We start from the raw sequence: 14,791 nt of genomic DNA, 5'->3' as shown, positions 1-14,791 counted from the left end.
TTTTAAAAAAAAAAGTTAAAAAAACAAACACCAGAATATTAAGTTTAAATCACCCCATTGCCCAATTTTACATATAAAATATATAAACAATAAAAAAAATTACATATCGCCACGCCCGAAAAAGTGCGAACTATTAAAATATTTAAAAATATCTCCTATGCGGTGAACGCCGTAATAGAAAAAAATATAAAAAACCTGCAATTTGACATTTTTTTGTAACCTTGTCCCGACAAAAATTAGGTTAGGACTGTTCTATTATGGTCCAGACGTTCCATAAAATCTGGAATGCACGCGGCTTTTTTGGTGTTTTATTTTTTTTACGTGGTATCAAGTATCGCAGTACTTTTTTATGGTATCGAAATCGAGTCAAAATTTGGGTATCGTGACAACCCTAGGTAAGACATGTGTTTTTGTTTTTTTGTTTTTTTATTATACCGTAATTATATGTATTTTAAATTTAGCGACTAAAAATTTAAATTTGGCTCCTAAATTTTTCAGGTTAGGAGCCAATGGCTCCTTGATATTTTTTTTAGTCTGGAGCCCTGATATATACAGTGGCATGTAAAAGTTTGGGCACCTCTGATCGCAATTTCTGTTACTGTGAACAGTTAAGTAAGTAGAAGATGAAATGATCTCCAAAAGGCATAGTTAAAGTTGGCACATTCCCTTTGCATTTTACGCCAATTTTTATTTTATTTTAATCTTGTACATTTTCAAAATAACAAAACAGGAAAAGTGCCCAAAGCAAAACTTTGGGCATCCTGCATGGTTAGTACCTAGTAGCAGCCCCTTTGGCAAGTATCAGAGGTTGTAAATGCTTTTTGTCGCCAGCCTAGAGTCTTTAAATTCTTGTTTGAGGGATTTTCATCCATTCTTCCTTGCAAAAGTCTTCCAGTTCTGTGAGATTCCTTGGCCGTCTTGCATGCACTGCTCTTTTGAGGTCTATCCACAGATTTTCACTGAATTCAGATCAGGAGACTATGAGGGCCATGGTAAAACTTTAAACTTGCACCTTTTGAGATGATCTGTTGTGGATTTTGAGGTGTGTTTAGGATCATTATCCATTTGTAGAGGCCATCCTCTTTTTAACTTAATCTTTTTTTCAGTTAGTGTTATGTTTGCTTCCAGAATTTGCTGAAATTTCATTGAGTCCATTCTTCCCTCTACTATGAAATGTTACCCATACCATTGGCTACAACACAACCTCAAAGCATGATTGATCCACCCCCATGCTTAACCCCTTAAGGACCCATGACATACATGTACATGTCATTTCTTTGCGGGAGTTGAAGACCTGTGAGGTACATGTACTTCATGGGGATCGGGCGGGTGCAGGAGCTGCGCCCGCACAATCCGCAGCAGGGGTCCAGCAGTCATTGATAGCCGACCCCTGCTGCATGCGCCAGCATCGGTGAAATCACTGATGCTGGCGCATTAACCCTTCATGTGCCGCAGTCAGCGCTGACCGCTGCACGTGCGATGTCGGGCGGGGATCGGAGCTGCCATCGGGTCTCCGTGCTGCTGTGACGGGGACACGATGGCATGGAAGGCAGTACAAATCTAACCGTCACCTTATCCCGCAAAAAATGAGCCCCTACCTAAGACAATCGCCCAAAAAATAAAAAAAAACTATGGCTCAGAATATGGAAAAATGCTGTTATTGTGTAAAGCTTAAGTACCGTATATACTCGAGTATAAGACGAGTTTTTTGGCACATATTTTTGTGCTCAAAAAGCCCCCTCGTCTTATACTCGAGTCTAGGTCTGTATTATGGCAAATTACATTGCCATAATACAGACCATGACATGTTGGGGGCCGGAGAAGCTGTTACTTACCTTTACAGCTGCTCCAGTCAGCTCCCAGCACGTCCGCGCGGCACCTCTGTTAAGCTCCCAGTGTAAATCTCGCGAGATTTACACTAGGAGCAGACCGCGAGATTTACACCGGCAGTAAGTACCGCCCCCTGCACAGCCTCCCCTCCCCCTGGACAGCCCCCCACTCCCCCTGGACATTCCCCCCTCCCTGGCCAAGTATGAAGTAAGGAGGGGGGGGGAACAAAAAAATAAAAAAAAATTAAAATAAATAAATGCCCAGTTGATGGGAGTCTGACTCCCTGTATTTAATGCAGAGTGTGTGTGTATATAATGCACACACTCTGCATTAAATACAGGGAGTCAGAGTCAGACTCCCATCAATCTGAGTCACCCTCTTGCAGATGTGTGTATATAATGTAGAGTGTGTGCATTATATACACATACACTCTGCATTATAGCTGCATTTCCCACCCTAGTCTTATACTCGAGTCAATAATTTTTCCCATTTTTTGGGGGTAAAATTAGGGGCCTCGGCTTATATTCGGGTCGGCTTATAATCGAGTATATACGGTAAATAAAAAAAAGTATACATATTAGGTATTGCCACGTTCGTAACAACCAGCTCTATAAAAATGGCACATGACCTAACCCCTCAGATGAACAGCGGAAATTTTTTTAAATAAAAACTGTGTAAAAAAGCCATTTTTTGTCACCTTACATCACAAAAAGTGTAATAGCAAGCGATTAAAAAGTCATACGCACCCCAAAATAGTGCCAATCAAACCGTCATCTCATTCAGCAAAAATCATACCCTATCTAACATAATCGCCAAAAAACTAAATAAACTATGGCTCTCAGACTATGGAGACACTAAAACATGATTTTTTTTGTTTCAAAAATGAAATCATTGTGTAAAACTTACATAAATAAAAAAAAGTAGACATATTAAATATTGCAGCGTCCGCAATAACCTGCTCTATAAAAATATCACATGAACTAACCCCTCAGGTGAATACCGTAAAAAAAAAAATATAAAAACGGTTTAAAAAAAACAATTTTTTGTCATCTTACATCCCAAAAGTGTAATAGCAAGCGATCAAAAAGTAATACGCACCCCAAAATAGTGCCAATAAAACCGTCATCTCATGCCACAAAAATAAAACCCTACCTAAGATAATCGCCCCAAAACTTAAAAAAATATGGCTCTCAGACTATGGAGACACTAAAACATGAATTTTTTTTGTTTCAAATATGAAATCATTGTGTAAAACTTACATAAATTAAAAAAAAGTAGACATATTAGGTATCGCAGCATCCGTAATAACCTGCTCTATAAAAATATTACATGACCTAACCCCTAAGGTGAATACTGTAAAAAAAAAAAAAACGGTGTTAAAAAAAGCCATTTTTTGTCACCTTACATCACAAAAAGTGTAATAGCAAGCGATCAGAAAGTCATATGCGCCCTATAATAGTGCCAAACTGTCATCTCATCCCGAAAAAAATGAGCCCCTACACAAGACAGTCGCCCAAAAAATTTATAAAACTATGGCTTTCAGAATGTGGAGACACTAAAAAATTATTTTATTTAAAAAATGCTTTGTTATGTAAAACTGAAACAACACCAAATTTCATATTTGGTATTGTCACAGCCATGACAACCTGCTCTATAAAAATACCACATGATCTAACCTGTCAGATGAATGTTGTAAATAACAAAAAATAAAAACGGTGCCAAAACAGCTATTTCTTGTTACCTTGCCTCCCAAAAAGTGTAATATAGAGCAACCAAAAATCATATGTACCCTAAAATAGTACCATCAAAACTGCCACCTTATCCCGTAGTTACCAAAATGGGGTCACTTTTTTGGAGTTTCTACTCTAGGGGTGCATCAGGGGGGCTTTGACATGGTGTCAAAAAACCAGTCCAGCAAAATCTGCCTTCCAAAAACCGTATGGCATTCCTTTCCTTCTGCGCCCTGCCGTGTGCCCGTACAGCAGTTTACAACCACATATGGGGTGTTTCTGTAAACTACGGAATCAGGGCCATAAATATTGAGTTTTGTTTGGCTGTTTACCCTTGCTTTGTAACTGAAATTTTTTTATTCAAATGGAAAATCTGCCAAAAAAGTGAAATTTTGAAATTGTATCTCTATTTTCCATTAATTCTAGTGGAACACCTAAAGGGTAAAAAAAAGTTAGTAAAATCAGTTTTGAATACCTTGAGGGGTGTAGTTTGTAAAATGGGGTCATTTGTGGGTGGTTTCGATTATGTAAGCCTCACAAAGTGACTTCAGACCTGAACTTGTCCTGAAAAAGTGAAAAATTTCAAGATTTGCTTCTAAACTTCTAAGTCTTCTAACGTCCCCAAAAAATAAAATGGCATTTACAAAATGATCCAAACATGAAGTAGATATATGGGGAATGTAAAGTAATAACTATTTTTGGAGGTATTACTATTATAGAAGTAGAGAAATTGAAATTTGTAAATTTGCAAATTTTTAAATTTTTTTTGTCAATTTGGAATTTTTTTATGAATAAAAATTTATTTTTTTCACTCAATTTTACCAATGTCATGAAGTACAATACGTGACGAGAAAACTATCTCAGAATGGCCTGGATAAGTAAAAGCGTTTTAAAGTTATCACCCCATAAAGTCACACATGTCAGATTTGCAAAAAATGGCCTGGTCCTTAAGGTGAAAAATGGCAGGGTACTGAAGGGGTTAATGTTGGAGAGGTGTTATTTTTATGAAATTCTGTGCCTTTTTTTGTCCAAACATACCTTTGCTCGTTGTAGCCAAAGAGTTCTATTTTAGCCTGTTTACTACCGGCACCGTACATGTGTGGTGCTGGAGCGATAGACAAACATGGGGCCCGCTCATGCGTGCATCATGGCCGGCAGATCTCCACTGTTTCAACAGCAGAGACCCACGGCTAATGAACACAACCGGCAATAATGCTGATCGCAGTCATTAAAGCCTTTGGATGCAGTGATCTCACTGGCTTCTTACCGGCATCCTCTGCAGTCAATGAGGATGACGGTAATCGATTTCAATGCGCTGGGTCTCTCTGAAGCGGCCCAGGTTATTAAAGCTGCAATTCTTATTTTGGCCAGCAGGTGGAAGGCCAACATAAGAAATGAGCAATTCTGTAAAAATAATGGGTCTAAAAGACCGATGATTGTTCAGAATAAAATAAAAATGGATTTTGTAGGCTCAATTATAGGCTTAGAAAATCATTTAAAAAAGTTTAAAAAAAAAATTAAAAAATATATAAAAAATTAAAAAAATATAAAAGTTTAAATCAAACCCTTTCTGTAGAATAAAACAATTTATAAATAAATAGCAAAAAATATAAACATCATGGGCATCACCGGGACCGAAAATGCCTGCACTATTAAAATATAAAACTATTTTTCCAATATGGTGAAATACGTAATAGAAAAAAGGGTCAAAATGGCCAATTTGCAATTTTTTCATTACTTTTCTTACCTAAATTTATTTTTTTATAAAATGTGATCAAAAAGTCACACACACTCCAAAATGGTATCAATAAAGACTACAGATTGTCCCGCAAAAAAACGAGCTCCCACACAGTTCAGTAGATATAACTATAAAAAAATAATTTATGGGGGTCAGAATATGGTGATGTTAAAAAAATTCATTTTCAAAGTTTACATTTATTTTCACACTATTTATACATAAAAAACCTATGCATATGTGGTATGTGACCCAGAGAATAAAGGGCACAGGTCAGTTTTGCCACAAACAGAACGCCGTGGGAACAAAACCTGTAAAACGGTGGAGGAGTTGTGTTTTTTTCCAATTTCACCCCATTTGGAATTTTTTTGCCATATTAAATGGTGGCATTAGAAAGTACAACTTGTCCCGCAAAAAATAAGCCCTCCTACAGCTATGTGAATAGAAAAAAAAAAAAGTTCGGTTTAAGGAAGATAGGGAAGAAAACGCAAAAACAAATAAAAACTGCTAGGGGCATTTTTTTTATTATTGCATTGTACTCATTGTGAGCTAAAAGTTATTTTTCTAATTGGTCTTTATTAAAAATATGGAGCCTTTTTTTCTGTACATTGCTGAGATGCTCTAGTAGCACCCTCTGGATTTTCTCTCTTTTCCATCAGTTGGGGAGCTGACGGGCTCCTTATCTCTGCTCTCTGACATAAATACTCACTATAGCTCAGTTCTTATCTTACTGATAAGAATGTGGCTTTAATTAGCGTTTATGACCTCTTAGTAACATAGAAACATAGAATGTGTCGGCAGATAAGAACCATTTGGCCCATCTAATCTGCCCAATATACTGAATACTATGAATAGCCCCTGGCCCTATCTTATATGAAGGATGGCTTATGCCTATCCCATGCATGCTTAAACTCCTTCACTGTATTTGCAGCTACCACTTCTGCAGGAAGGCTATTCCATGCATCCACTACTCTCTCAGTAATGTAATACTTCCTGGTATTACTTTTAAACCTTTGCCCCTCTAATTTAAAACTATGTCCTCTTGTAGCAGTTTTTCTTCTTTTAAATATTCTCTCCTCTTATACCTTGTATTTATGTATTTAAAAGTTTCTATCATATCCCCTCTGTCTCATCTTTCTTCCAAGCTATACATGTTAAGGTCCTTTAATCTTTCCTGGTAAGTTTTATCCTGCAATCCATGTACCAGTTTAGTAGCTCTTCTCTGAACTCTCTCCAAAGTATCAATACCCTTCTGGAGATATGGTCTCCAGTACTGAGCACAATACTCCAAATGAGGTCTCACTAGTGCTCTGTAGAGCGGCATGAGCACCTCCCTCTTTCTACTGGTAATTCCACTACTTATACACCCAAGCATTCTCCTAGCATTTCCTGCTGCTCTATGACATTGTCTGCCTACCTTTAAGTCTTCTGAAATAATGACCCCTAAATCCCTTTCCTCAGATACTGAGGTTAGGACTGTATCACTAATTTTATATTCTGCTCTTGGGTTTTTACGCCCCAGGTACATTATCTTGCACTTGTCAGCATAAAATTTTAGTTGCCAGATTTTTGACCATTCCTCTAGTTTTCCTAAATCCTTTTCCATTTGGTGTATCCCTCCAGGAACATCAACCCTGTTACAAATCTTTGTGTCGTCAGCAAAAAGACACACCTTACCATCGAGGCCTTCTGCAATTTCGCTGATAAAGATATTAAACAATATGGGTCCCAGAACAGATCCCTGAGGTACCCCACTGGTAACAAGACCATGGTCTGAATATACTCCATTGACTACAACCCTCTGTTGTCTGTCCCTCAGCCACTGCCTAATCCATTCAACAATATGGGAGTCCAAGCCCAAAGACTGCAATTTATTGATAAGCCTTCTATGTGGGACAGTATCAAAAGCCTTACTAAAGTCTAGATAAGCGATGTCTACTGCACCTCCGCCATCTATTATTTTAGTCACCCAATCAAAAAAATCTATAAGATTAGTTTGACATGATCTCCCTGAAGTAAACCCATGCTGTTTTTCATCTTTCAATCCATGGGATTTTAGATGTTCCACAATCCTCTCCTTAAGTATGGTTTCCATAAATTTCCCCACTATTGATGTCAGGCTTACTGGCCTATAGTTGCCCGATTCCTCCCTACTACCTTTCTTGTGAATGGGCACAACATTTGCTAATTTCCAATCTTCTGGGACGACTCCTGTTGCCACTGATTGGTTAAATAAAACTGTTAATGGTTTTGCTAGTTCACCGCTGAGCTCTTTTAATAGCTTTGGGTGTATCCCATCAGGCCCCTGTGACTTATTTGTATTCATTTTTAGACAGCTGACTTAGAACCTCTTCCTCTGTAAAGACACATGCATCAAAAGATTCATTAGTCTTCTTTCCTAACTGAGATCCTTTTCCTTAATTTTCCTTTGTAAAAACTGAACAGAAGTATTCATTGAGGCAGTCAGCTAGTTCTTTATCTTCTTCCATATACCTTCCTTCTTTTGTTTTTAATTTTGTAATTCCTTGTTTTAGTTTCCTTTTTTCATTTATGTATCTGAAGAATGCTTTATCGCCTTTTTTTCCTGACTGAGCTAATTTCTCTTCTACCTGTGCTTTAGAAGCTCTTATAACTTGTTTGGCCTCTCTCTGCCTAATCTTATAAATTTGCCTGTCATCCTTGTTTTTTTTTATTTTTTATAATTCCTAAATGCTATCTTTTTGTTTTTAATGATTTTGGCCACTTCTGCTGAGTACCACAGTGGTCTCTTCCTTTTTTTGCTTTTACTGACAAGCCTAATGCAATTTTCTGTTGCCTTCAATAGTGCCACTTTTAAGTAGTCCCATTTCTCCTGGACTCCAATGAAACCGTTCCAATCTGATAGGGACTCGTATACCACTAATCTAATTTGAGAAAAGTCAGTTTTTCTAAAATCTAAAACTTTTGTTTTTGTGTGGTATGACTCAGTCACTGTACTTATAGTAAACCACACTGACTGGTGATCACTAGATCCCAAGCTTTCTTCTACAGTAATATCAGATACCAAATTCCCATTTGTGAATACTAAATCTAAAATGGCCTCCTTCCGGGTTGGCTCCTCAACTACTTTCTGTAGAGATAATCCCAGTAGGGAATTTTGAATATCTGTACTCCTGCAGAACTAGCTATTTTGGTTTTCCAGTTTACATCAGGAAGATTGAAGTCTCCCATAATGATAACTTCCCCCTTCAATGTAATTTTAGCTATTTCCTCAACTAGTAGATCATCTAAGGCTGAGTTCACACGGGCGAGTATTCCACGCGGGTGCAATGCGGGAGGTGAACGCATTGCACCCGCACTGAATCTGGACCCATTCATTTATATGGGGCTGTGCACATGAGCTGTGATTTTCACGCATCACTTATGTGTTGCGTGAAAATCGTAGCATGCTCTATATTGTGCGTTTTCCACGCAACGCAGGCCCCATAGAAGTGAATGGGGCTGCGTGAAAATCGCAAGCATCCGCAAGCAAGTGCGGATGCTGTGCGATTTTCACGCACGGTTGCTAGGAGACTATTGGGATGGAGACCCGATCATTATTATTTTCCCTTATAACATGGTTATAAGGGAAAATAATAGCATTCTGAATAGAGAATGCATTGTACAATAGCGCTGGAGGGGTTAAAAAATAATAATAATAATTTAACTCACCTTAATCCACTTGCTCGCGCAGCCCGACATCTCTTCTGTCTTCATCTTAGCTGTGTGCAGGAAAAGGACCTGTGGTGACGTCACTCCGGTCATCACATGGTCCGTCACATGATCTTTTACCATGGTGATGGATCCTGTGATGACCGGAGTGACGTCACCACAGGTCCTTTTCCTGCACACAGCTAAGATGAAGACAGAAGAGATGCCGGGCTGCGCGAGCCAGTAGATTAAGGTGAGTTAAATTATTTATATATTTTTTTAACCCCTCAAGCGCTATTGTACTATGCATTCTGTATTCAGAATGCTATTATTTTCCCTTATAACCATGTTATAAGGGAAAATTATACAATCAACAGAACACCGATCCCAAGCCCGAACTTCTGTGAAGAAGTTTGGGTTTGGGTACCAAACGTGCGATTTTTCTCACGCAAGTGTAAAACCCATTACAATGTTTTGCACTCGCGCGGAAAAATCGTGCATGTTCCCGCAACGCACCCGCACCATTTCCCGCACCATTTCCCGCAACGCCCGTGTGAACTCAGCCTAATTCTTTGACTTGGCTAGGTGGTCTATATATCACACCTACACGAGTTACCTTATGATTATCAAGCTGCAAGGTAACCCAAACTGACTCTAAATATTTCTCGCTAACTTAGTAGTTAGTAGTTTAGAGATGAGGTTTATTAGATGACCAGCACGAAGTGAAAGTGAAAGTACTAGTCACACAGTTAGAAAAACAGTTAACCCTTTGTAACAATATGTTTAATAAAGTCCAAAAATCTGTAAAATGCAGTCATAAACAAAATTGCCTCTGAAGGTGTACATAGCCTCTAACTCCATTGGTCCACAGGACTTTTTTCCAAAATGCATCATGCTTGTTTAGATGTTCTTTTGCAAACTTCTGATGCAGAATTTTGTGGTGAGGATGAATGAGAGATTTTCTTCTCATGACGCTTCCATGAAGGCCATATTTGTTCAGGTGTCGCTGAACAGTAGATCAGTATACCATAACTCCAGAATCTTCCTGAAGGTCTTTTGCAATCAAGCAGGGGTTCTGATTTTCCCTTCTATCAATCCCATGAGCAGTTGTCTCACAAATTTGTCTTGGTCTTCCAGACCTTCTTTTGACCTCTACTGTTACTAAGGAAGCTGCTTAGAAGAACCAATGGCTGCTGCTTTTTGGGACAAGGTTAGAGGAGTCTGTATTTTTATAAAACTTTGAAATTTGCATCACCTGGTCTTTCCTAATGATGAATGTGAACAAGCCTTAACCCTAACAGTCCATTTAAAATCTTCTGAGACCTTGGTCTGAGCATTCAAATCCCCTTGTGTTTCATTATTTTTGGAAGGTACTCCTTTCCTTTTTTTACTCAAAACTGTACAAAACCAAAATAATGCACCGATATTGCTTAAAATGTTGAAAAGTGTGTTTCATCTTTAATTTTATGCCTTTTAGAGATTATTTCATCTTCAACTTGTTCACAGTAACAGTAATTTTGACCAGGGGTGCCCAAACTTTTGCATGCCACTATATGTCACTGTCACTTTCACATTACTGATGCTCTCTTGGTGTTAAAGAACTTGAAAGGAGCTATATTCCTAGGAGAACTCAGAATGTTATACACAACTTTTCAGGGCAATCTGAGCACTTTCAGTTTTGGTTAAATTTATTTGTACCCAAATTGAATCTTCTGACCGATTCAAACTTGAAACAAATTTTAAGAAATTTTCTCATCTCTAGCAATCATGCTACAGATATCTGTGTTGAGTTTCAGCTTATTGTCACGGCTGAGGATGGGGGAAATCCTCAGCCGTGCGATGCCAGAAGATGGTAGGTCGCTACTTGGCCAGGACCACAGAATTAGGGAGCAGGTCACCTCCTATCGCATCCCTAATCTGACCCTGACTCCTAGCTGCATGAGCCGACCTTGATGGTAGGAGGGCTCATGCTCCGGAACCTCGGATCCCTACTAACCCTCCGCAGATCCCTGAGCTAGGAGCTGGGTAGACAGCCCGTTCCTCCTGGACGCGGAGAAACAGGAGTCTAAAGTGGCCAAGCTACAAGGAGATGGGGTACATAAACAGACCTATGGATATGGCAGGAGAACAACTCTAGTTCAAATTTACCTGCCACAGCCTTGCTGACTGGATCCCGTGCTCACAAGCTGATGTCCAGACCATACATAAACGGACACAGCAAACACACATACACACACACAGGAACCCAGATCCATAGCTGCATTAAACATGAAAGGAAAGCCATATCAACTTAACATCACATATAAACATTTGCTATGACCACAAGGGTGGCCCTCACTGGCAGATGGTATTAGGTAGGAGGATGACTCCAGCAGACCATGGCTGAAGTACCCCTCTGACTACTGCTCTCAGCAGAGGCTATATAGGCCCAAGTAGCCACACCCACACAGACACACCCAGTGCTCACATACTAGGAAGGGATTTAACCCTTCTCACACCAGGGAAGGGAAGACAGCCACTAAAAGGGGAAGTGAACACACAAACAACCCCGTGCACACCAAACATGGAAAGTGCACGCATACACACACACACCGAACCAGGTGTAACCGCATGCACTTGACAGCAAGCTGCCTAGCAACAGCTCAGGCTGCTATACTGCCAAGTACAAACATGTTGCCAGCGGCAACCACATGTGAGGCAACATAACAGCAGCCCTCACCATGTGGTTGACAATAAAACCAAACCGCAGGCAACTGCATGCGGATCCAGAAGTCACGACCATGGTCGTGACACTTATTTACCAATTCAAGGTCATGTTTCAGCACAAAATGAGAAAAGCTTGGTCAGGATGGAAGCAATGTCAAAATATATGTTACAACAACTGTATATGAACATACAGTCAGGTCCATAAATATTGGGACATAAACACAATTCTAACATTTTTGGCTCTATACACCACCACAATTAAAATGAAACGAACAAGATGTGCTTCAACTGCAGACTGTCAGCTTTAATTTGAGGGTATTTACATCCAAATCAAGTCAACGGTGTAGGAATGTGCCTCCCACTTGTTAAGGGACCAAAAGTAATGGGACATAATAATCATAAATCAAACTTTCACTTTTTAATACTTGGTTGCAAATCCTTTGCAGTCAATTACAGCCTAAAGTCTGGAACGCATAGACCTCACCAGACGCTGGGTTTCATCCCTGGTAATGCTCTGCCAGGCCTCTACTGCAACTGTCTTCAGTTCCTGCTTGTTCTTGGGGTAGCAAGTGAAATGCATGCTCAATCGGATTCAGGTCAGGTGATTGACTTGGCCATTGCATAACATTCCACTTCTTTCCCTTAAAAAACTCTTTGGTTGCTTTTGCAGTATGCTTTGATTCATTGTCCATCTGCACTGTGAAGCGCCGTCCAATGAGTTCTGAGGCATTTGGTTGAAAATGAGCAGATAATATTGCCCAAAACACTTCAAAATTCATCCTGCTGCTTTTGTCAGCAGTCACATCATCAATAAATACAAGAGAACCAGTTCCATTGGCAGCCATACACGCCCACGCCATGACACTACCACCACCATGCTTCACTGATGAGGTGGTATGCTTAGGATCATGAGCAGTTTCTTTCCTTCTCCATACTCTTCTCTTCCCATCACTCAGGTACAAGTTGATCTTGGTCTCATCTGTCCATAGGATGTTGTTCCAGAACTGTGAAGGCTTTTTTAGATGTCGTTTGGCAAACTCTAATCTGGCCTTCCTGTTTTTGAGGCTCACCAATGGTTTACATCTTGTGGTGAATCCTCTGTATTCACTCTGGTGAAGTCTTCTCTTGATTGTTGACTTTGACACACATACACCTACCTCCTGGAGAGTGTTCTTGATCTGGCCAACTGTTGTGAAGGGTGTTTTCTTCACCAGGGAAAGAATTCTTCGGTCATCCACCACGGTTGTTTTCCGTGGTCTTCTGGGTCTTTTGGTGTTGCTGAGCTCTCCGGCGCGCGCCTTCTTAAGAATGTTCCAAACAGTTGTTTTGGCCACGCCTAATGTTTTTGCTATCTCTCTGATGGGTTTGTTTAGTTTTTTTTAGCCTAATGATGGCTTGCTTCACTGATGGTGACAGCTTTTTGGATCTCATCTTGAGAGTTGACAGCAACAGATTCCAAATGCAAATAGCACACTTTAAATAAACTCTGGACTTTTTATCTGCTCATTGTAATTGGGATAATGAGGGAATAACACACACCTGGCCATGGAACAGCTGAGAAGCCAATTGTCCCATTACTTTTGGTCCCTTAACAAGTGGGAGGCACATATGCAAACTGTTGTAATTCCTACACCGTTCACCTGATTTGGATGTAAATACCCTCAAATTGAAGCTGACAGTCTGCAGTTAAAGCACATCTTGTTCGTTTCATTTCAAATCCATTGTGGTGGCGTATAGAGCCAAAAATTTTAGAATTGTGTCGATGTCCCAATATTTATGGACCTGACTGTATATGCACTGTACTGTTGCCAACCTTTACTTATAAATGTAATTGTGCAGTTTTCTGCAGAAGTGGCACACCATCAGGACAGGGAAGCGATTTGTGCTGTGTGTCACCTCCTGATAGCAAATGGACTAACTTAAAGGGGTTTTCCAGTAATAATTATATTTTATGTGATGTCCCCAGCCTGCCTCATGAAAAAGAGGATTCATACTTAGCTATCCCGCACTGCTCTGGTCCTCTGCTGTTTCCATCTTCCGGTCCCCACACTGTTTACATTTGGCTGGCCATGACCATGGTCATATGCACTGCTCCAGCCAATGACTGGCTTCAGTGGTGACATGCTGCTTGTGACCACATCACCGATGAAGCCAGTCTTGGCTGGAGTGGAGCATTTGACCATGCCCTTGACCAGTCAGATGTAAATAGTGCAGGGACCAGAAGATGGAGACAGCAGAGAACCCGAGTGGTGTTGAGCAGGTACATATGAATCTTTATTTTTTTTTCAGGAGGAAAGCTGGGGGCATTACATAAAACACCAATATTTCTGGAAAACCCCTTTAAGGCTCTATTCAGACGTCCGTAACCTGTTTTGCGGATCCCCCAAACACGGACAGCCGCAATGTGCGTTCCGCATTTTGCGGACCGCACATTGCCGGCACTATTAGAATATGCCTATTCTTGTCCACAATTGCGGACAAGAATAGGACATGTTCTATTTTTTCGGGAACAGAATTGCGGACCCGGAAGTGCGGGTACGCAATTCCATATCCGGGCAGCACATCGTGCTGCCCAATAGAAATGAATGGGTCTGCAATTCCGTTCCGGAAAATGCGTAACGAAATTGCGGACGTGTGAATGGACCCCAAGTTTGTACAAAGACCTACACCTCCATGTAGAGCAATTTGCTATTCATAATAATGTTCCGCCTTGTGTAAGCTTATCAATAGATTTTTTTTGTGTGTGAAAAGCTTACACAAGTTTGATGGTTTAATCAAGAACTAAAGCAGTCCATGAATGGCAATCAATACCTGCTGTCACGCAGAAGGTTGTTAATGCCGTAACACCAAATCAATAGAACTGATTGTGGATTATGTTGTTAGAGTGTTTACCTTTTAGATTCTAGTATGGGTCATCTAGGTTTTTCCTATTGAATTTCTTAAAGGATAGAGTTAAAAACTTCAGCCTATTGATTTTAGGATTTTACACAGCCCTCAAACTCACTTAGGCTTTGCTTCTGAAGTTGTCAAATATGTCACACTGACTAGCCTTGAATATGAATGCTCAAAGTTATTGCCCAAAATTAAATAAAGTCAGGATTGTAGTGTACCCGCCTTGTGT

At 39.9% G+C, this 14,791-nt stretch overlaps 1 protein-coding gene across 4 annotated transcripts in view; it reads left to right on the top strand.

The window, feature by feature from the left end:
* Nucleotides 1-14,791, top strand: part of THRB (thyroid hormone receptor beta) — a 347,062-nt gene that overhangs the window by 303,450 nt on the left and 28,821 nt on the right. The gene's annotated exons all lie outside the window — the stretch shown is intronic.

Source organism: Bufo bufo, chromosome 5, assembly GCF_905171765.1.
Source record: "Bufo bufo chromosome 5, aBufBuf1.1, whole genome shotgun sequence".
In the NCBI taxonomy this organism is placed as follows: domain Eukaryota; kingdom Metazoa; phylum Chordata; class Amphibia; order Anura; family Bufonidae; genus Bufo; species Bufo bufo.
This window is presented reverse-complemented; position numbering and strand designations above follow the sequence as displayed.